This window comes from Oryctolagus cuniculus, chromosome 1 (genome assembly GCF_964237555.1).
Source record: "Oryctolagus cuniculus chromosome 1, mOryCun1.1, whole genome shotgun sequence".
NCBI lineage: Eukaryota > Metazoa > Chordata > Mammalia > Lagomorpha > Leporidae > Oryctolagus > Oryctolagus cuniculus.
In genome coordinates this window covers 168754503-168775934 of record NC_091432.1, presented here as the reverse complement: position 1 = coordinate 168775934, position 21432 = coordinate 168754503, and the positions used below count along the sequence as shown (strand labels likewise).

The 21432-nt window shown below is 41.7% G+C and overlaps 1 long non-coding RNA gene across 2 annotated transcripts in view; it reads left to right on the top strand.

Moving 5' to 3' along the window:
* LOC127491074 (uncharacterized) overlaps positions 1-18522 on the top strand; it is a 189828-nt gene extending 171306 nt beyond the window's left edge. The window contains exons 4-5 of one of the 2 annotated variants that reach the window (XR_011379925.1): positions 13419-13534; positions 17570-18522. This is a non-coding gene — a long non-coding RNA (uncharacterized lncRNA). The remainder of the gene's footprint in view (positions 1-13418; positions 13535-17569) is intronic. The other variant, XR_007919581.2, reaches the window with a different exon arrangement.
* Positions 18523-21432: the final 2910 nt, after the last annotated feature.

Here is a 21432-nt window from a genome sequence, read left to right as displayed (position 1 = left end):
CTCTGTTGTGGCCAGGGAGTGCAGTGGAGGATGGCCCAAGTGCTTGGGCCCTGCACCCCATGGGAGACCAGGATAAGTACCTGGCTCCTGCCATTGGATCAGCGCGGTGCGCCAGCCGCAGTGCGCTGGCCATGGTGGCCATGGGAGGGTGAACCAACGGCAAAAGGAAGACCTTTCTCTCTGTCTCTCTCTCTCACTGTCCACTCTGCCTGTCAAAAAGAAGAAGAAGAAGAAGAAGAAGAAGAAGAAGAAGAAGAAGAAGAAGAAGAAGAAGAAGAAGAAGAAGAAGAAGAAGAAATGAAAAGATGGAAATAGTAACCAGGGCCAAGCTGTTTAAGGAAAACTAGACTTGCCTGAGAGGGGAAGAGATCAGATTTTTTAATCTATGATCTGCTCCGCATCTGAAGTTTGCCTGTGTCAGTGATTATTGGGAGATATGATCTTATGAATAATTTTACATTAATATGGGTGAGAGTAGAGAAAAATGAGTGCAAATACTTCACATAAGCAATACTTTCTCATGATAGTTGCCAGAACATTTTTTGCTGACTTAATTTTTCTTTTCTTTTTTTTTTATTTAATGAGCATAAATTTCCAAAGTACAGCCCATGGACCACAATAGCCTCCTCCCCCCTGTATCTTCCCTCCCACCCACAACGCTCCCCTCTCCCAATCCCCTTCACATCATGATTAATTTTCAATTATATTTATATACAGAATATCAATTTAGCATATGTTAAGTAAAGATTTCCACATTTTGCTCCCACACAGAAACACAAAGTGTAAAATACTATTTGAGTACTAGTTATAGCAATAATTAAACACCTAAGAGTAATTGTGTATTAATTACAGAGTTCAACCAATAGTTTTAAGTAGAATATAAAATGCATCTTTTGTATTGTTGTGGCTTCCCCCCCCCAACCTCCCTCCCTCCCGTGGCCCTCCCCTCACCCACTCCCTCTCCCATCCCGTCCTTCATCACGTTTCATTTTCAATTAACTTCATATACTGAAGATCAACTTAGTATATACTAAGCAGGGATTTCAACAGGTTGCACTCACACAACCGAACCAGGTATAGGGTATTGTTTGACTAGTAGTGTTGTTTTTGAGTTTCATAGTTAAACACATTAAGGTCAGAGATCCTGCGTGGGGAGCATGAACCCAGTGACTCCAGTTGTTGATTTAACAATTGGCACTCTTATTTATGATGTCAGCAATCACCCGAGACTCTTGCTATGAGCTGTCTAGGCTATGGAAGCCCCTTGAGTTCACCAACTCTGAATTTGTTTAGTCAAGGCCATATCACAGTGGAGGTTCCTTCCTCCCTTCAGAGAAAGGCGCCTCTCTCCTTGATGGCCTGATCCTTCTGCTGGGGTGTTGTTCACCAGGATCCTTCATTTAGATTGTTTTTTTGCCACAGTGTCATGGCTTTCCATGCCTGCGAGACTCTCATGGACCTTTTAGTCAGATCCGAATGTCCCAAGGGTTGATTCTGAGGCAGGAGTGCTGTTTTGGGCATTTGCCATTTTATGAGTCTGCTGCGTGTTCTGCTTCCCCCGCAGGATCATTCTCTCCCTTTTGATTCTATCTTTCATTATTTGCTTACACTGGTCTTATTTGTGTAATCTCTTCGACACTTACCCTATCTTTTTGATCACTTGCGTATTTATATTTATCACTTTACCAAGTGTGCTGGCATTGGTACCTGCCTCCTTGGTAAGGTTGAGTTGAAATCCCCTGGCACATTTCTAGTTCCACCATTGGAGGTAGGTCTGAGTGAGTATGTGCTGTCCTATATATCTCCTCACTCTCTTATTCCCACTCCTATGTTTCACAGAGGTCAATTTTCTGTTAATTTTTAAACGCTTAAGAATGGTTGAGCATTGATTGCGGTGTTCAATCAGTGGTCTTGTGTAGAGCAAACTGAGCAACAACAACAACAACAAAAATACTAAAGGAACAAAATAGTAAGTTGTTCCTCAACAGTCTAGACAAGGGCTGCTCATGTCATTGTCTCTCATAGTGTTCATTTCACTTCAATGGGTATCATTTTAGGTGCTCATTTAGTTGCCATCGATCAGGGAGAACATGTGATATTTGTCCCTTTTGGACTGGCTTATTTCACTCAGCATGATGTTTTCCAGCTTCCTCCATTTTGTTGTAAATGCCCGGATTTCATTTTTTTTTTACTGCTGTCTAGTGTTCCATAGAGCACATAGCCCATAGTTTCTTTATCCAGTCATCTGTTGATGGACATTTAGGTTGATTCCATGTCTTAGCTATTGTGAATTGAGCTGCAACAAATATTGAGGTGCAAATGGCTTTTTTCACCCCTTTAATTCCATTTGGGTATATTCCAAGGAGTGGGATGGCTGGGTCCTGTGGTAGTGCTATATTCAGGTTTCTGAGGACTCTCCAGACTGTCTTCCATAGTAGCTTTACCAGTTTGCATTCCCACCAACAATGGATTAGTGTCCCTTTTTCCCCACATCCTCGCCAGCATCTGTTGTTGATTGATTTCTGTATGTAAGCCAATCTAACCAGAGTGAGGTGGTATCTCATTGTGGTTTTGATCTGCATTTCCCTGATGGCTAGGGATCCTGAGCATTTTTTCATGTGTCTGTTGGCCATTTGGATTTCCTCTTTTGAAAAATGTCTGTTAACGTCCTTGGCCCATTTTTTTATTGGGTTGTTTTGATTCTGTGGTGTTTTTTGATCATTGTGTAGATTCTAGTTGTTAATCCTTTATCTGTTGTGTGGTTTGTGAATAACGTCTCCCATTCTGTTGGTTGCCTCTTCGCTTTCCTGACTGTTTCCTTTGCTGTTAAGAAACTCTTCAATTTGAGGTAATCCCATTTGTTTATTTTATCTTTGATTACCCGTGCCTGTGGGGTCTTCTCCAGGAATTCTTCGCCTATTCCGATATCTTGAAGGGTTTCCCCTATGCTCTCAATTAGTTTCATGGTGTCGTGGCGCATCTCTAGCTCTTTGATCCATGTTGAGTGGATTTTTGTATAAGGTGTAAGGTAGGGGTCTTGCTTCATACTGCGACATGTGGACATCCAGTTTTCCCAGCACCATTTGTTGAAGAGGCTGTCCTTGTTCCAGGGGTTGGTTTTAGGTCCTTTGTCGAATAAGAGTTGGTCATAAATGTTTGGATTGATCTCTGGTGTTTCTTTTCTGTTCCATTGGTCTATCCATCTGTTTTTGTACCAGTACCAGGCTGTTTTGATTATAACTGCCCTGTAGTATGCCTTGAAGTCTGGAATTGTGATGCTTCTGGCCTTGTTTTTATTGTTAAGGATTGCTTTAGCTATTCTGGGTCTCCTGCTTCTCCATATGAATTTCAGCATCATTTTTTCTAGGTCTTTGAAGAATGACTTTGGTATTTTGATTGGTATTGCATTGAACTTGTAAATTGCTTTTGGGAGAATGGACATTTTGATGATATTGATTCTTCCAATCCATGAGCGTGGCAGGTTTTTCCATTTTTTTTTTTGTGTGTCGTCTTCTATTTCTTTCTTTAGTGTTTTGTAATTTTCATCATAGTTTTTGACCTCCTTGGTTAAATTTATTCCAAGGTACTTTATTGTTTTTGTGGCTATCGTGAATGGGATTGATCTTAGTAGTTCTTCCTCGGCCCTGGCATTGTCTGTGTATACAAAGGCTGTTGATTTCTGAGCATTGACTTTGTATCCTGCTACTTTACCAAACTCTTCTATGAGTTCCAGTAGTCTCTTATAGGAGTTTATCGGGTCCCCTATATATAGTATCATGTCATCTGCAAACAGGGATAGTTTAACTTCCTCCTTTCCCATTTGTATCCCTTTAATTTCTTTTTCTTGCCTGATGGCTCTGGCTAACACTTCTAGGACTATATTGAATAGCAGTGGTGAGAGTGGGCATCCCTGTCTGGTGCCAGTTTTCAATGGAAATGCCTCCAACTTTTCCCCATTCAATATGATGCTGGCCTTTGGTTTATCATAGACTGCCTTAATTGTGTTGAGGAATGTTCCTTCTAACCCCAATTTGCTTAGGGTTTTCATCATGAAAGGGTGTTGTATTTTGTCAAATGCTTTCTCTGCATCTATTGAGATAACCATATGATTTTTGTTTCTCAATTTATTAATGTGATGTATTACATTGATTGATTTTCAAATATTGAACCATCCCTGCATATCAGGGATAAATCCCACTTGGTCCGGATGAATGATCTTTCTGATGTGCAGTTGGATTCGGTTTGCCAGAATTTTGTTGAGTATTTTTGCATCTATGTTCATCAGGGAGATAGGTCTGTAGTTTTCTTTCTCTGTTGTGTCTTTTCCAGGCTTCGGAATTAAGGTGATATTGGCTTCGTAGAAGGAATTTGGAAGGATTCCCTCTCTTTCAATCGTTTGGAATAATTTGAGAAGAACTGGGGTTAGTTGTTCTCTAAATGTCTGGTAAAATTCAGCAGTGAAACCATCCAGTCCTGGGCTCTTCTTTTTTGGTAGTGTGTTTATTACTGATTCAATTTCTTCCATGGTTATGGGTCTGTTTAGATTTTCTATATCTTCATGGCTCAGTTTAGGAAGGTTGTATTTGTCCAGGAATCTATCCATTTCTTCCAGGTTCCCCAATTTGTTAGCATACATCTCTTTGTAGTAGTTTCTGATGATTCTTTTTATTTGTTGTGTCTGTTGTTACATTTCCATTACTATCTTTGATTTTACAGATTTGGGCCTTCTCTCTCCTTTTTTTTGGTTAGTTGGGCCAATGGTGTGTCGATTTTGTTTATTTTTTCAAAGAACCAGCTCCTGGTTTTGTTGATCTTTTGTATTATTTTTTGGTTTCAATTCCGTTTATTTCTTCTCTGATCTTTAGTATTTCTTTCCTCCTTTTGGATTTGGGCTTGATTTGCTGCTGTTTTTCTAGATCCTCGAGGTGCATGGAGAGTTCATTTGTTTGGTTCCTTTCCAGCTTCTTGATGTAGGCACTAATTGCTATAAACTTTCCTCTTAGCATTGCTTTTGCTGTGTCCCACAGGTTTTGATAAGTTGTGTTATCATTTTCATTTGTTTTTAGAAATCTTTTGATTTCTCTTTTAATTTCTTCGATGACCCACTGTTCATTTAGGATCATGTTGTCCATTCTCCATATATTTGCATATGGTGTAGAGATTCTTGGGTTGTTGATTTCGAGTTTCACTGCACGATGGTCTGAGAAGATGCATGGTATAGTTTCATTTTTTTTGAATTTGTTGAGGCTCCCTTTATGGCCTAGTATATGGTCAATCCTAGAGAATGTTCCATGTACTGGGGAGAAATACGTGAACTCTGTGTCTGTGGGGTGGAAGGTTCTGAAGATATCTACTAGGTCTATTTGGTCTATGGCGTCAATTAGCTCAGTTGTTTCCTTGTTGAATTTCTGTCTGGTTGATCTGTCCATTCGTGAGAGTGGGGTGTTGAAGTCCCCTGTTACTATTGTATTTGAGTCTATATCTCCCTTTAAATCCATTAGTAATTCTTTCAGGTATTCAGGCGCCCTGTAATTAGGTGCGTATACATTTATAATAGTACTGTCTTCCTGTTGGATAGATCCTTTAATCATTATATAGTGCCCTTCTCTGTCTCTTTTAATAGTTTTTATGTTAAAGTCTATTTTGTCTGATATTAGGATGGCCACACTAGCTCTTTTTTGATTTCCGTTAGCTTGGAGTATCTTTTTCCATCCTTTCACTTTCAGTATGTGTGCATCTTTGCTGATGAGCTGTGTCTCCTGAAGGCAGCATATAGATGGATTCTTTTTCTTTATCCAATCAGCTAGTCTATGTCTCTTTGTCATGGAATTAAGACCATTCACATTCAGTGTGATTACTGTTAAGTACTGTCTTTTCCCCTTCATGTTTCCTGAAACGAGCTGTTTATGTATTTTGAACTTTGTTTGTGGGTTACTCCACATTCGCTTTTTTTGCAGTGAAGTTCTTGTTTTTGTATTTCTGTGTGCAGCACGTCTTTGAGCAAGTGTTGTAGGGTTGGATGCGTGGATACAAATTCTTTAAGTTTCTGTTTGTCTTGGAAGATCTTTATTTCCCCTTCATTCATAAATAATAGCTTTGCAGGTTATAGTATTCTAGGTTGGCATTGTTTGTCTTTTAAAACTTGAAATATATCATGCCATTGTCTCCTTGCCTGTAGTGTTTGCGATGAGAAGTCTGGGGTGAGTCTGATTGACTTACCCCTGAATGTGATTTGTCGCTTTTCTCTGGCACATTTTAGGATCTGTTCTTTGTGTGTCATTGAACTGAGTGTTGCCATAATGTGTCATGGTGAATTTCTCTTCTGGTCTACTCTGTTCGGAGTCCTGGCTATCTGTTGTATTTGTGTGTTGTTATCCAGCTGCCTTTGTTTGAAGTTTTCTGATATTATTTTGTTGAAGACACCTTCCAATCCATTCTCTCTTTCCACCCCCTCAGGGACTCCTTTTATCTGAACATTACACCGTTTGATTGAATCTTGTAGGTCTCCGACCATATTTTTTATTTTTTTAATTTCTTCTTCCTGCGTTTGAACTGACTGTATTATTTCTGGAAGTTTGTCTTTGAATTCTGATATTCGGCTTCTATTTCATCTGTTCGATTTCCGAGGGATTGCACGGTGTTTTTTATATGGTCAATTGAGTTTTTCAGTTCTAGTATCTCATTCTGGCTTCTCTTTAGGATCTCTAATCCTTGGGCTTGTTTTTCATTCAGCTCTTGACACTGTTTCTCATTATTTCTAAGTATTCTGATTATTAATTTTCTGAATTCTTTTTCTGGCATGTTTTCAACTTCTTCTTCTGCCTCTGTTATGGTTGGTTTAGCCTGCTCCATTGGCAAGTTTATGTGTTCTTCTATATTCTTATTGTGGGTTTTTGTTTTTTTTTTTTTTTTTGGCATTCCGTCTGGGTGATTTTTCAGGTTGATTTCCCTCTGCTATAGGCTGCTGTGAGTCTGTACCAATATCCAGTGTAAGCAGGCTGCTCTACACAGCCCGCACGTAAACAGACAGGATGGCTGCTCTCTGCCCACTGCAGCTCTGGATCCTGCCCTTTTTTCCCCCCTGGCAGGCGCTATTCAGTTGTTTTTTTTTTTCTTGTAACTTGAGTAGATGGGTGTCAGGGCTTTGAGCTGCCCTCCCTCGAGCAAGAAGTGTCCTGTTGCTCTGCTCTACCTTTGGGCTCCGCCTCCAAAGGTTAGTGTGGAGGCAAAGACATTCTCCTTTAAGCCCGAATGTAAACAGACAAAATGGCTGCTTCCCGCCTGCTAGAGCTCTGAGGAGGCGCCAAGAGATACTGGCTTACTCAGTCTCTCAATTAGTACCCCTGAATCGTGCACTCTTTCTGCAGGCGCCACTCATTCTGTTCCATTTTCTATTTCCTCCCCCACTCAGTCGTGCGTGTCTCAGTGTCCATCCCAGGGTGGGTTGGGGGAGGGGCAGCGGCAGCTGTGCCACGGTGTTGGGCGAGCGCCCCGTCTCACCTCGGCTTCCAGCGCTGGTGCGTACACACTCCTGCTGGTGTCCTGCGTCTCAGGCGTCCGCGTCCTCCTCGCATGTCCACCCTATCTCCCCAGTTTCAGGAAGGGCTTCTCGGTCCTTGAAAACTACAAATTCTCACCCCTCTTTGAACCTTCCCTTAGTGGACCTTCGGTGTGCTCCTTCCCTATTCTGCCATCTTCCCCCCAAGTGGTCTTAATTTTTCTTAAACACACCCTCTGTCTCAGGGGACTAACCTGAAAAAAGGCGTTCACACCAAAGAAGCTTTCCTTCAGCACTCTCTCCCGCCATTGCTCTACTCCCTCCCTCCCTTTCATGTATCCTCTGCTCTCAGGAGTCTCATGGCTCTGAGGCTGCCACACTCAACCATGGCCTCCTGTCCCATACCGTGTTTTTATGGTTGTTTTCACCTCATTCTTCGCCCTTGAGCTGTCTCCTGCAATTGGCACAAAGCTCACTGAGGGTGTAATGTACACCATTCACCAAGAAGGTCCTGAGGATAGAGGAGGACAAGGGCTCATAGTCAAGTTATTAAAACTTATAAAGCTCTGTGTTCCTTTTTGTCACAGCTCTTACAGATGAATGATGATCCACTAGCCTGTGTTTTCATGTAAAAGACACCAGACTCCATACTCTGAGGAAAATCTGCATTCTAAGAGGATCCCCAAAGATGCAGAACTCATCCCAAAAGGATAATTCCCCTAATGGTGCAAATTTTAGTAGGCAGCAGGTGGAGGGGAGATATCCTGGAGCCAGAAAGTATGTTTGAAAACACATCATGGAAAAGAATTATTTATCCCAAGTCAGACTGTCCAGTGATCTCTGCAAAACATAGAAAATTCCTGATAAAAATGCATTGAAAAGATTGATAGATTGGGGCTGGCGCTGTGGCACAGTGGGTTAAAAGCCTCAGCCTATAGCTCTAGCTTCCCATATGGGTGCTGGTTCAAGTTCTGGCTGCTCCAGTTCCTATATAGCTCTCTGTGCCTGGGAAAGCAGTAGAGGATAGCCCAAGTCCTTGGGCCCCTGCACCTGCATAGGAGACCTGGAAGAAGCTCCTGGCCTGGCTTCGGATCAGCTCAGCTCTGGCCATTGCAGTCATCTCGGGAGTGAACCAGCAGATGGAAGACCTCTCTTTCTCTGGCTCAACCTCTCTCTGTAACTGTCTTTCAAATAAATAAAAATAAATCTAAAAAAAAAAGATTGCTAGGTATACAAATACAGAGAGAGACAAATAATAGACAAATGGGCAAGTGGGCAAATAGTCTGAAAGTTTACTGATAACTTACATGACATCTTGTCACCTATGTAATATAATGAATTAACAAATCTTGGAGAACTGATAAGACAATAGGGATGCTGGCGCCGCAGCTCAATAGGTTAATCCTCTGCCTGTGGTGCTGGCACCCCAGGTTCTAGTCCCCGTCGGGGCACCAGATTCTGTCCTGGATGCTCTTCTTCCAGTCCAGCTCTCTGCTGTGGCCTGGGAGTGCAGTGGAGGATGGCCCAAGTCCTTGGGCCCTGCACCTGCATGAGAGACCAGGAGAAGCACCTGGCTCCTGGCTTCGGATCAGCGCGGTGCGCAGGCCACAGCGTGCCTGCTGCAGTGGCCACTGGGGGTGAACCAGCAGAAAAGGAAGACCTTTCTGTCTGTCTCTCTCTCTCTCACTGTCCACTCTGCCTGTCCAAAAAAAAAAAAAAAAGACAATAGGGAACAGTAAAGTTATAAAGAAATGAATATTAAAGAAAGCAGCTACCACTGCTAGGATTGGAGGAGAAGACTTTGGAAGGATTGGAAGGAAGACTTTGGAAATTCAATCTTTAAGGTGGAACTCTTCAAGGCAGAAAAAATACATAAAAATATTTGTACCTAAAAAAAGTAAGCATTCTCTTATACTAGTAAATATTGGTATATAGTCCTATCATCCAGAAAACCTCTGTTGATATACCAGTAGTTTAAAATTATGTATACTTTGTATACATTAAACAAATTTAAAAAAATTTTAAAATTAAAAAAATATTTATCCATGGTTCAAATGATTTTAAAACTCAAACCATCTAGATTGGTATAAAACAACAATTAATGCATCCTCATCAAATTGTTAGAGTAAAAGAAATTAAGAGACATATCAAGCAAATGGTAAAGTATATGGGTTTATATTTAAACAAAATAGCTACTAAAAGACACCTTAATGGGGCAGGCACTTGCCATAGCAGTTAAGATGCCCATATCCCATATCAGGGTACCTGCATTCAATTACTGGCTCCAGATCCTGATGACAGCTTCCCACTAATGCATACCCAAGGAGGCAGCAGTAATAGCACAAGTATTTGGGTTCCTGCCTCCCACTGGGGAGACTTAGATTGAGTTCTTGGCTCCTGTCTTCAGCATGGCCCAACCATAGCAATTGTGAGCATACAGAAAGTGGACCAGCAAATGATGGGAGCTCTCTATTTCTCTCTCTCCCTCTTTCTCTTACTCTCTCTAATAAAGGAATGACTTTTAAAAGGCATTTATGACATATATTGAGAATTTTGAGCACTGAAATGGAAAATTTGATATTAAGTAAATGTTAATGTTTTAGATGTGATATAGTTCAGTTACATTTTTAAAAAAGAGTTCTTATATCTAAGAACTGTGCTAATAGGGTAGCCACTAGCCAAATATAGCTATGTAAATTTAAATTTAATGGGGCCAGTGCTATGACACAGTGGGTTAAAGACTCAGCCTGCAGCGTCGGCATCCCATATGGGTACCAGTTCAAGTCCCAGCCGCTCCTCTTCTGATCCAACTCCCTGATATGGCCTGAGAAGGCAGTAGAAGATGGCCCAACTTCTTGGGCCCCTGTACACATGGGGAAGAAACTCCTGGCTCCTGGCTTCAGATAAGCTTAGCTCTGGCCATTGTGGCTATTTGGAGAGTGAGCCAGTGGAATGGAAGATCTCTCTCTCTCTCTCTCTCTCTCTCTGGCTCCATCTCTCTGTAACTCTTTCAAATAAATAAAATAATTATTTAAAAAAATTTAAATTTAAGTCAATTAAAATTTTAAAAACTTAGTTTAACACTTTAGTCACACTTGAAATAAACAACAACCACATATAGCTAGTGGCTACTTTATTAGTATACATATAGAATATTTCCATAATTGAGACACTTCTATTAGATATCAGTGTCATAGTGATACACACAGAAATATTCACCAATGAAATTATACTATCTGGAATTTGCCTTAAAATAATCCAATGGAGGTGCAAGTAGAGTGGGCAGGGGTATAAACAAAACAAGATTGATCACCAGCTGATCATTATTGAAGCTGGGTGGTGTTGAAGCTGAGTGGTGGGGAAGAAAGAAGTGATCTCTTCCTCCTATTTATTTGCATGTTTGAAATTTTCCATAATAGAAAATTAAATAGGAAAGTCTCCGCACCCCCATCTTCAAGCACTTCAAGCTCTAAGTACTTCTCTCAGTAGGTAACCATTTTCTTTGGGATTTCTAGGAAATGGATAAAAATTGTCTATATATGCATATGATAAAATTTACTTTATAAATTTGCCTAAAAGGAAATTTATTACACATACTTTGTGACCTAAATTTAAGACCTGAGAGGTTGTTGGAAGGAAATGTATGGAAAACACTCCAAGACATTAGTGTAGATGATAACATATTGGATAAGACCCCCAAAGCACAGAAAACAAAATCAATACTTTGTGTCTTTTATTGAATAAAATATCCCAGACAGCTTTCTGTTCAGCACATGCAAATCTGTCTCATTCTTTGTAAAGGCTACTTAGTATTATATTGTATGGGCGTGCCATAATTTAAACAGTCATCCATGGACAGATGCAGAGTAGAGAATGGCGTGGGGATGATCATGGAGTAAGGGAGGAAGATCTGTAAGTTATTTACTCCAGGCAGATGAATCAGATTAAAGTAACTCAGTAGAATAAAAAAGATCTTAGGTTCAAAAAATATAAAAGAAGTAGAATTTTAAAACATTGGTGATTCTTGATTACTTAAACACGAAGAAGATGAGGAAGAAAAGGACTCTTAGCATTTTGGCTTGGACAAATAATGATGTCAGTCTCTCATAAAAATGGAGCATCACCAGGGTATGGCGCAACTCATACAATAATAAATCTAATATTGTTTAATGCACTTATCATTTTTTTATTTGACAGGTAGAGTCATAGACAGCGAGAGAGAGACAGAGAGAAGGGTCTTCCTTCCACTGGTTTACTCCCCAAATGGCTGCTTTGGCCAGCGCTGTGCTAATCTGAAGCCAGGAGCTAGGTGCTTCCTCCTGGTCTACCATGCGGGTGCAGGGCCCAAGCACTTGGGCCATCCTCCACTGCCCTCCTGGGCCACAGCAGAGAGCTGGACTAGAAAAGGAGCAAGTGGGACTAGAACCCGGTGCCCACATGGGATGCCAGCGCCGCAGGCCGAGGATTAACCAAGTGAGCCATGGCGCCAGCCCCAGTGCACTTATCATTTTAATTACTCGTAGTTTCATTATCTCATGTCATCACTCACAGGAAGGGAAAGCTGATAAGTTTTGTTTCAGGCATGCAAGATTCAGCCGCCTGTAAGTTTTCCCAGTAGAAATGTGAAATAGTTAGCTGTATGCATCTAAGGTCGGGAGAAAGCAGAGACATTGAAGCTGGAGCCATGAGCACATACTTGGCGATGGAAGCCAAAAGAATGAAAGATCTCTGACTTTTCTGGGCCTCATTTCCCTCCTCAAAAGGTATGATAAGGCTCCTCCAACTCAATCTCCAAACATGCGCAGGGATAGAATGGAAGGGTTTTAGAGTCAACCCCCTACGGCTCTATTGTATGATAAGCCAGTGTTCCACATATATTATTTATGAGCACAAAGAGAACATCATGATAAGATCTGTGCCTTGAAGAGTTGATATAATGGAAGAGTAAAAAATGAGAGAAGCTGTAAAAGAGTCTTCAAGTAGTCTATGTGAGTAAGAATGAAGACTTAATCTGAGCAGGGCAGTGAGCACAGCAATGAGGACATAGAATTGGGAAATACTTGTGCTAATTACTCTTTCAGACCCACTGACACTGTTGCAAAGGACCGGTTGTGAGGAAGTAAGTACAAAACGTTCTACATATTTTCACAGAGAAATGGAGCATCATCAGGATATGACGCAACATCTAACCTAATATTGCTTAACTTGCTCATGGCTTCTCATGACTCGTAACTTCACTACCCCGTGGATTTTACATTACAGGTTTTTTCCTGCACTACTGTTTCTGTATTTCTCTGTCATCTACGTGTGTTTCCATATGACTCACATTCAAACTCCTCACAAGAGGAGTTTGTCGGTTAAAATGAATCACTAGCCAATAAAGGGTAGCCTTATGGAGAAGAAAGCTTTTTTAAAAATATTTTATTTGTTTGTTTTCATTTTATTTGAAAGACATGTAGAAACAGAGAGAAATCTCCTGTCCACTGGTTCATGCCCCAAAGGCCCACAACAGTCAGGCCTAGACTAGGCCAAAGACAGGAGCCCAGAACTTAATCTGGGTCTTCCACGTAGAGGTACTTCAGTGTGGGAAACGGACATCCTGAGCGACATCTTAATCCCTGTGACAAATGTCCACCCAAAGAGAAAGCTTTTGTATCTCCTCATGGGTGTCGCTTAAGTCGGATTCTGTTCCCTCTTCAGTGGAGCATTTATGTACTTTTAGTCCAAATATACAGTCTGTGAAATTCAGGAAAAAGGCTTGATGTGTCCAGATTACTTTCCAGGTGAGACTAGTGGTTTCCAGCGGCTGAGAAGCCTCACAGAAAGTGATATATTTCTCAGTCTCTTTCTCAATTGTGAAGCTCAGAAAATTAACTTTAATTAATTTGAAAATATGCCAATTCTGGGTTTCTCTCTCCAGGTAAACTCTAAATATGTGCATTGATCCACTGTAAGAAAAAAGTAAAGGTTTTCCAGATGGACAATGAAGGGATGTCCCTGGATGAGAAGCTGTGCAGAAAGCCTAGAAAGAAACAGGTACAGGGGGAGAAAGACCAAAGGGTCCAGGAAATAAATGAAGCTACTTAACAATGTATTTGTTCATGCTGACGCCAGATGGCAATTCTGTGAAAATTTGGGACTAATTCATGAAAAGTGCAAAACACTAGGCAACTTAAAACAAAGACAATTATTACTATAGGAAAAATACCCATTTTGTGTGCCATAAAATGCTCTAGGAAACATAATTTTTTTAATCTCTGAACTCCTACAAAAACAGAGAAACTGCATAGATAGAAATTTAGACAACATTTGCAACAAAACTAGGTGGCAGGTTTCCCAAGAACATTAACATGCAGGTAGCTATAAAACTTCTAGAAAAAAGCATAAAAGGGGCCAACACCATGGCTCACTTGTTTAATCCTCTGCCTGCAGCACCGGCATCCCATATGGGCGCTGGGTTCTAGTCCTAGTTGCTCCTCTTCCGATCCAGCTCTCTGCTGTGGCCCGGGAAGGCAGTGGAGAATGGCCCAAGTGCTTGGGCACCTGCACCCGCATGGGAGACCAGGAGGAAGCACCTGGCTCCTGGCTTCGGATCGGGCAGTGCCGGCCGTAACGGCCATTGAGGGAGTGAACCAATGGAAGGAAGACCTTTTTCTCTATCTCTCTTTCACACTGTCTAACTCTGTCAAAAAAAAAAAAAAAAGCATAAGGAAAAAAAATTTTGTAACCTTTCAACTAGGCATCCTTGCCAGCATTTCTTGCCTTCTATCTTTTGGATGATAGCCATTCTGATAGGGGTGAGGTGATATCTCATTGTGGTTTTCATTTGTATTTCTCTGATGGCTAGTGATGCTGAGCATTTTTTCATATATTTGTTAGCCATTTGTGTTTCTTCTTTTGAAAGCTGTCTATTGAGGTCATTTGCCCATTTCATCATTGGATTGGTTTTTGTTGTTGAGTTTTTTTAGTTGTTGATATATTCTAACTATTAATCCTTTGTCAGATAAATAGCTTAAAATATTTTTCGCATTTTGTTTGGTGTCTCTTCACTCTACTGATTGTCTCCGTTGCTGTACAGAAGTTTCTGAGTTTTATATGATCCCTTTTCTCTATTTTTGCTTTTGTTTTCTGTGCTTTGGGGGCCTTATCCAATATGTTATCATCTACACTAATGTCTTGGAGTGTTTTCCATACATTTTCTTCCAACAACCTCTCAGGTCTTAAATTTAGGTCTTTGATCCATCTACCAAAGTAGATTTTTGTATATGGTAAGAGGTAGGGATCTAATTTCATTCCTCTACATATAAACATCCAATTTTTTCAGCACTATTTATTGCAGAGATTATCCTTTCTCCAGAATATAATCTGGATGCTTTGTCAAAACTCAGTTGGCTGTATGTCGTGGATTAATATCTGGTCTCTTTTTTCCAACTCCACTGATCTATGTGCCAGTTTTTATGCCAGTACATTGCTGTTTTAATTACTATAGGTTTGTAGTATGCTTTGAAGTCAGATACTATGATGCTTCCAACTTGATTTTTTTTTTTTTTTTTTTTTTTTTTTTTTTGCTAAGTATCATTCTGGCTATTCTGGATCCTTTGTAATTGAATAGGAATTTTAAGATTCTTTTTTCTAATTATGTGTAGAATGTCATTGATGTTTTGATAGGGATTTTACTAAATACGTAGATTTCTTTGGGTAGTATAGACATCTTAATTATATTAATTCTTCCAATCTATGAGCAAGAAAAATGCTTCCTTTTTTATATCCTTGAGGATTTCTTTCATCAATGTTTTATAATTTTCATTGCAGAGATCTTTTACTTCTTTGGTTAAATTTATTACTCAATATTCACTTTTTGGTGGCTATTGTGAATGGGATTATTTTCTTGGTATCTCATTCATCAAGCTTATCATCAGTGCATTTTTTAAAGATTTATTTATTTATTTCAAAGTCAGAGTTACACAGAGACAGAAGGAGAGGCAGAGAGAGATGTCTTCCATCCATGGGTTCACTCCCCAGATGGCTGCAATGGCTAGAGCTGCACTGATCTAAAGCCAGGAGCCAGGAGCTTCCTCCAGGTCTGCTACACGGGTGCAGGGGTCCAGTGTCTTGGGCCATCTTCTACTGCTTTCCCAGGCCATAGCAGAGAGCTGGATCAGAAGTGGAGCAATGGGGTGAGGTGAAACCTCATTGTGGTTTTGATTTGCATTTCCCTAATGGATAGTGATCCTGAGCATTTTTTCAAGTGTCTGTTGGCCATTTGAATTTCCTCTCTTTATAAATGTATGTTCAATTCAGTAAGAAATAATCACCTCTTGACTATTAGTATTAACCATGGAAGGCTTTGTGGGGAGTCTGGGTAGCACAGAACCCGGGAGCCCTGAGTTCAGCTGTTACAGTAAAACAGTTAGGTTCCCAAATGATTATTTCTGAAAGGAATTCTTAAAACCCTGCCATCTGCCGGCACCGTGGCTCACTAGGCTAATCCTCCACCTGCGGCGCCAGCACACCAGGTTCTAGTCCCGGTCAGGGCGCCGGATTCTGTCCCAGTTGCCCCTCTTCCAGTCCAGCTCTCTGCTGTGGCCCAGGAGTGCAGTGGAGGATGGCCCAAGTGCTTGGGTCCCTGCACCCACATGGGAGACGAGGAGAAGCACCTGGCTCCTGGCTTCGGATCAGTGCGGTGCGCCGGCCGCAGCATGCCAGCTGTAGCGGCCATTCGAGGGTGAACCAACAGAAAAAGGAAGACCTTTCTCCTCTCTCACTGTCCACTCTGCCTGTCAAAAAAAACAAAACAAAACAAAAAAAAACAAACAAAAAAAAAAAAACCACCTGCTATCTGCTATTACTGCATTTTTGTCCCTCCTCCCTCCTCTAGACAGATTCCATTTTCTCCCCAGTTGTGGCACGGCCGGGGAGGAGGCACACCTGCCCCAGCGAGGGCGCCTGGAAATTGTACAAACACCCAAGTTCTTAAAGTGCAGAAGCCACAGGGGAGGAAAAACTTACTCCAAAAATTCAAGTTTAGTAGCCAGTGTTAAATAACACTTGTTAAGAATGTGTATTAGTGTTATTCATGTCAACAATGTCTTTCAATCACTGCAGAAAACCTCAGAGATATTGGAAACTGATGAACTGATTTGTAATATTCCAATATGGTTGATCAGATAGTTTAAAATAAAATCTGCTAGGAATGATAAGTACTTTCTTTTTTTATTATTATTTTTTGACAGGCAGAGTGGACAGTGAGAGAGAGAGACAGAGAGAAAGGTCTTCCTTTGCCATTGATTCACCCTCCAATGGCCGCCATGGCCAGCGCACCGCACTGATCCGATGGCAGGAGCCAGGTACTTATCCTGGTCTCCCATAGGGTGCAGGGCCCAAGGACTTGGGCCATCCTCCACTGCACTCCCGGGCCACAGCAGAGAGCTGGCCTAGAAGAGGGGCAACTGGGACAGAATCCGGCGCCCCGACCGGGACTAGAACCCGGTGTGCTGGCGCCGCAAGGCGGAGGATTAGCCTAGTGAGCCACGGCGCCAGCAAGTAGTTTCTTTTAAAGATTTATTTATTTTATATGAAAGTCAGAGTTACACAGAGAGAAAAGGAGAGGCAGAGACAGAGAGAGAGGTCTGCCATCCGCTGGTTCACTCCCCAGTCGGCCACAACAGCTGGAGCTGCGCTGATCCAAAGCCAGGTGCCAGGAGCTTTTTCCAGGTCTCCCACATAGGTGCAGGGGCCCAAGGACTTGAACCATCTTCTACTGCTTTCCCAGGCCATAACAGAAAGCTGGATCAGAAGTGGAGCAGCTGGGACTCGAACTGGCGCCCACATAGAATGGCACTGATAAGTAGTTTTTTTACGAAGAAAATTCAAATAATTTTACTTCTTAAAAAGTTACAGATTATGGTGCGCACACACACACATTTAACAAATGCCAACTTTGATTCTGTTAATTCTGACACACACACATACACACACCACACCACACCACACACACACACACACCCAAGGTCAACTTTAATTCTGTTAATTCTTCCTCACCCTGACTGATCCCTCTTTATTGCCTCACAGCTGCTACTCTCCTTAGCACCAATGGGGGCCACGTGTGGATCTAAAGGAGGCTGAGGACCTGTTTTCACAGAGAAGGGGAAAAACAAATGATCCACCCCAAAACACACCCAGGAGTCACATTCAACTCTCCACAAATGCAAACATCACTTTGAACGGTTCTGGTAAAGTTTGTGGGGGTTTTGGTTTCAATTTTATTTCTGCTCTGATCCTTATTCTCTCTCTCCTCCTGATAATTTTGGGTTTTGATTTATTCCTGTTTTTGTAACTTCTCAAGATGCATCATTAGATCATTTATTTGAGACTTTTCTCTGTTTTTAATGTAAGCACTTAATGTTGTAAACTTCCCTCACTATTGTTTGTGCTGTATCCCACAGATTTTGATATGTTGTGCTTTCATTTTCATTAATTACAAGAAAATTATTTTATTTCTTTTTTGATTTCTTTGATGACTCATTGGTCTTTCAGTAGCATGTTGCTTAATTTCATATGTATGTAAATGTTCTATTGTTTTTCTTGTTGATTTCTAGTTTTATTCTTTTGTGACCTAATAAGATACACGCTATGATTTCAGTCTTTTTAAATTTACTGAGATTTGATTTGGGCCTAATGTATGCTCTACATAAGAGAATTTTCCATTGGGTGGTGAGAAGAATGTGTATTCTGTAGCTGTTGGGTGAAATGTTCTGTAAATGTCCATTAGGTCTATTTGCTCAACAGTGTGGTTCAACTCAATGTACCTTTGTTGATTTTCTGTTTGTACGATCTGTCTAGTGCAGTATTGAAGTCTCCCAACTGTTACTGTATTGGAGTCTATCTCTCCCTTTTGGTCTAATAGTATTTGCTGTATATATCTGGGTGATCTTATGTTGGGTGGATATATATTTATGATTATTGTATCTTTTTGCTGGGTCAATGCTTTTACCAATATATATTGTCCTTCTTTGTCTCCTCACATTTTTGTATTTAAGTTCCGTTTTATCTGATATGAGTATAGCTACAACTACTTGTTTTTGGTTTCCATTTGCCTGGTTAATTTTTTTTAGTACTTATTTGAAATAGCTAGAGCGATAGAGAGAGAGGAGAGAGAGAGAGACAGAGAGAAAGTCTTCCATCCACTGGTTCACCTGGTTCACTCCCGCAGATGGCTGCAACACCCATGGTTGGGCCAGACTGAAACCAGGAGCCAGGATCCAGGAGCTTCTTCCAAGTCTCTCACATTGGTGCAGGGATCTAAGCACTTGCGCTATCCTCCACTGCTTTCTCAGGTGTATTAGCAGAAAGCTGGATTAGAGGTGAAGCAGCTAGCCGGTGCTGCGGCTCACTAGGCTAATCCTCCGCCTTGCGGCGCCAGCACACCGGGTTCTAGTCCCGGTCGGGGCGCCGGATTCTGTCCCGGTTGTCCCTCTTCCAGGCCAGCTCTCTGCTGTGGCCAGGGAGTGCAGTAGAGGATGGCCCAAGTGCTTGGGCCCTGCACCCCATGGGAGACCAGGAGAAGTACCTGGCTCCTGCCTTCAGATCAGCGCGGTGTTCTGGCCTCAGCGCGCCGGTCACAGCAGCCATTGGAGGGTGAACCAACGGCAAAAGGAAGACCTTTCTCTCTGTCTCTTACTGTCCACTCTGCCTGTCAAAAAATAAAAAAATAAAAATAAAAAAATAAAAAAAGAAGTGAAGCTGCTAGATCTCAAACTAGTGCCCATACGGATGCCAGCATTGCAGGCATGCAGCTTAGCATGCTGCATGTGCACTACAATGCCAGTCCTTGGTATATCTTTTTACAACCCTTCACTGTCAGTTTATATGTATATTTGTGCATTGAGTTTCTTGTAGGCAGCATATGGATGGGTCTTGGTTTTTGATCCATTCAGTGAACCTAAATCTAGGGAATTTAATCTATTTACATTCAGGGTTATATTGACAGATAAGAACTAACACCTGTCATTTTGTTGATTGGTTACTGATTATACATGTTAGTGAATTTGGTAAATTCATGTGTTGTCATGATGTCCATTTCTTTTTTTTTTTTTTTTTTTTTTTTTTTTTGGACAGATAGAGCTAGACAGTGAGAGAGAGAGAGACAGAGAGAAAGGTCTTCCTTCCATTGGTTCATCCCCCAAATGGCCACCACGGCCAGAGCTACGCCAGTCGGAAGCCAGGAGTCAGGTGCTTCCTCCTGGTCTCCCATGCGGGTGCAGGTGCCCAAGCACTCGGGCCATCCTCCACTGCCTTCCCGGGCCACCTCAGAGAGCTGGACTGGAAGAGCAGCAACTGGGACAGAATCCGGCGCCCCAACTGGGACTAGAACCCGGGCGCTGGCACCGCAGGCAGAGGATTAGCCTAGTGAGCCGCAGTGCCGGCCTATATCTGTCTTCTTAGTGAATTTTTCATTCACATCATCTATGATTTTCCTCATTTAAGTTATCTGTATTCTGTTACACTGCAGTGAGAACTACTCTTTTGAATTTGGTTTCTGGCATTTCATAGATTTCCTTCAGATCAGGGTCTAATTCTGGAGAACTGTGTGTTTTTGGAGTTGTCATGCTACATTATTTCCTCATGTTTCCTATGTCCCTACCTTGATGTCTGTGCACCTGGTATAAAGTCTCTTCTTTATGGAGTAGGTTTTATTAGAAGAGTTTGAAGTTTAGGTGGAATGCAGGACATTATATGGTGTGTTTCTTAGGCTTTGGTTCTAGATGAGATCACAAGTGTAACCTCTGAGTGACTTTGTTTAATCACTGTCAGCTATGTCTATATGTGACATAGTAGTCTAGTCTGCAGCCGTTCATAATGGTAGAAGTGTGACTTTGAGGTGTACGTGGGCTTCCTACAATGTGTATCTTTTAGTCCCCGGAGAGTTTGGTTTCAGTTGCACTAGGAATTGTGATAGCCAGGACCTCATTCTTGGTGCTGAGGGACACAAAAGGGGCCCTTATCCTTATCCTAATGTTACACACAAAGACCACAGAAACCAAAGGGCACTGGAGGCTTCAGGAGGAAAGGCACACAGTTTATTTACACATGTGGGCTTGACTAGACTCTTATCTCAAGAGTCAAACCCTGATCCCTTGTCTTTCCTTACTTTTATACCTAAATTTAGCAAGGCAGTATTGAGGCAGTTTCAAGGAAATTTCAAGGCAGTTTCAGGGAGCACACTGTTATTTTAGGCCCTCAGGGATTAGCAAATCACAACTGCAAGGTAAGATGGTTTTACAGTAAAGGAACAGTAAGTTATAACTTAAAGGAAGTTTCAGGAGGCCCACAACTATCTTGTCTTAAGTATGCAACTTTGCCTGGGGAACTGGTTTCTAAAGTCAGCATTGGTTTGCTTAAACCTAGCTTTGATAACATGCAGGTGGGAGTAGTCTGTAGCATTCCCTCAAACTGGCTCCATTAATGTCCAGCAGGGCATGGTCTGTAACACTACTGGCAAGTCTGAGTGATGCTGGGGCTTGTGGCACTAGTAAGTGTAGCCATAGGACTGTGTAATGTGGATGAGCCCATCCCCCAAGTCTTGTTGGGAGAGTTAAACTGGTGCTGAGGCTTAAAAGACCAAAAGCGCTAGTCCTAGGACTGGGGTATATGAACTGAACCCTGCTCCACTACCACAGGGTGACTACCAGATATACAGGAGATTTTACACTGGCAGGTATGAGTCCAGAGAGGTGGAATGTGGGCAGGTTCTTCCCCAGGTCCCATCTAGTAGATTCCACTGGGTTTGAGGAAATTAGTACTGGTTGGTATACTCCTGATGTTGGTAGGATACAGGGGAGTTGTTACCCAGATCTCCCAGGGTGGGAGAAAGTTGTTGGGGATAGTGGTAGCCACCTGCCTGCAGGAGAGCAATGCAAATAGAGCAGTCCAGA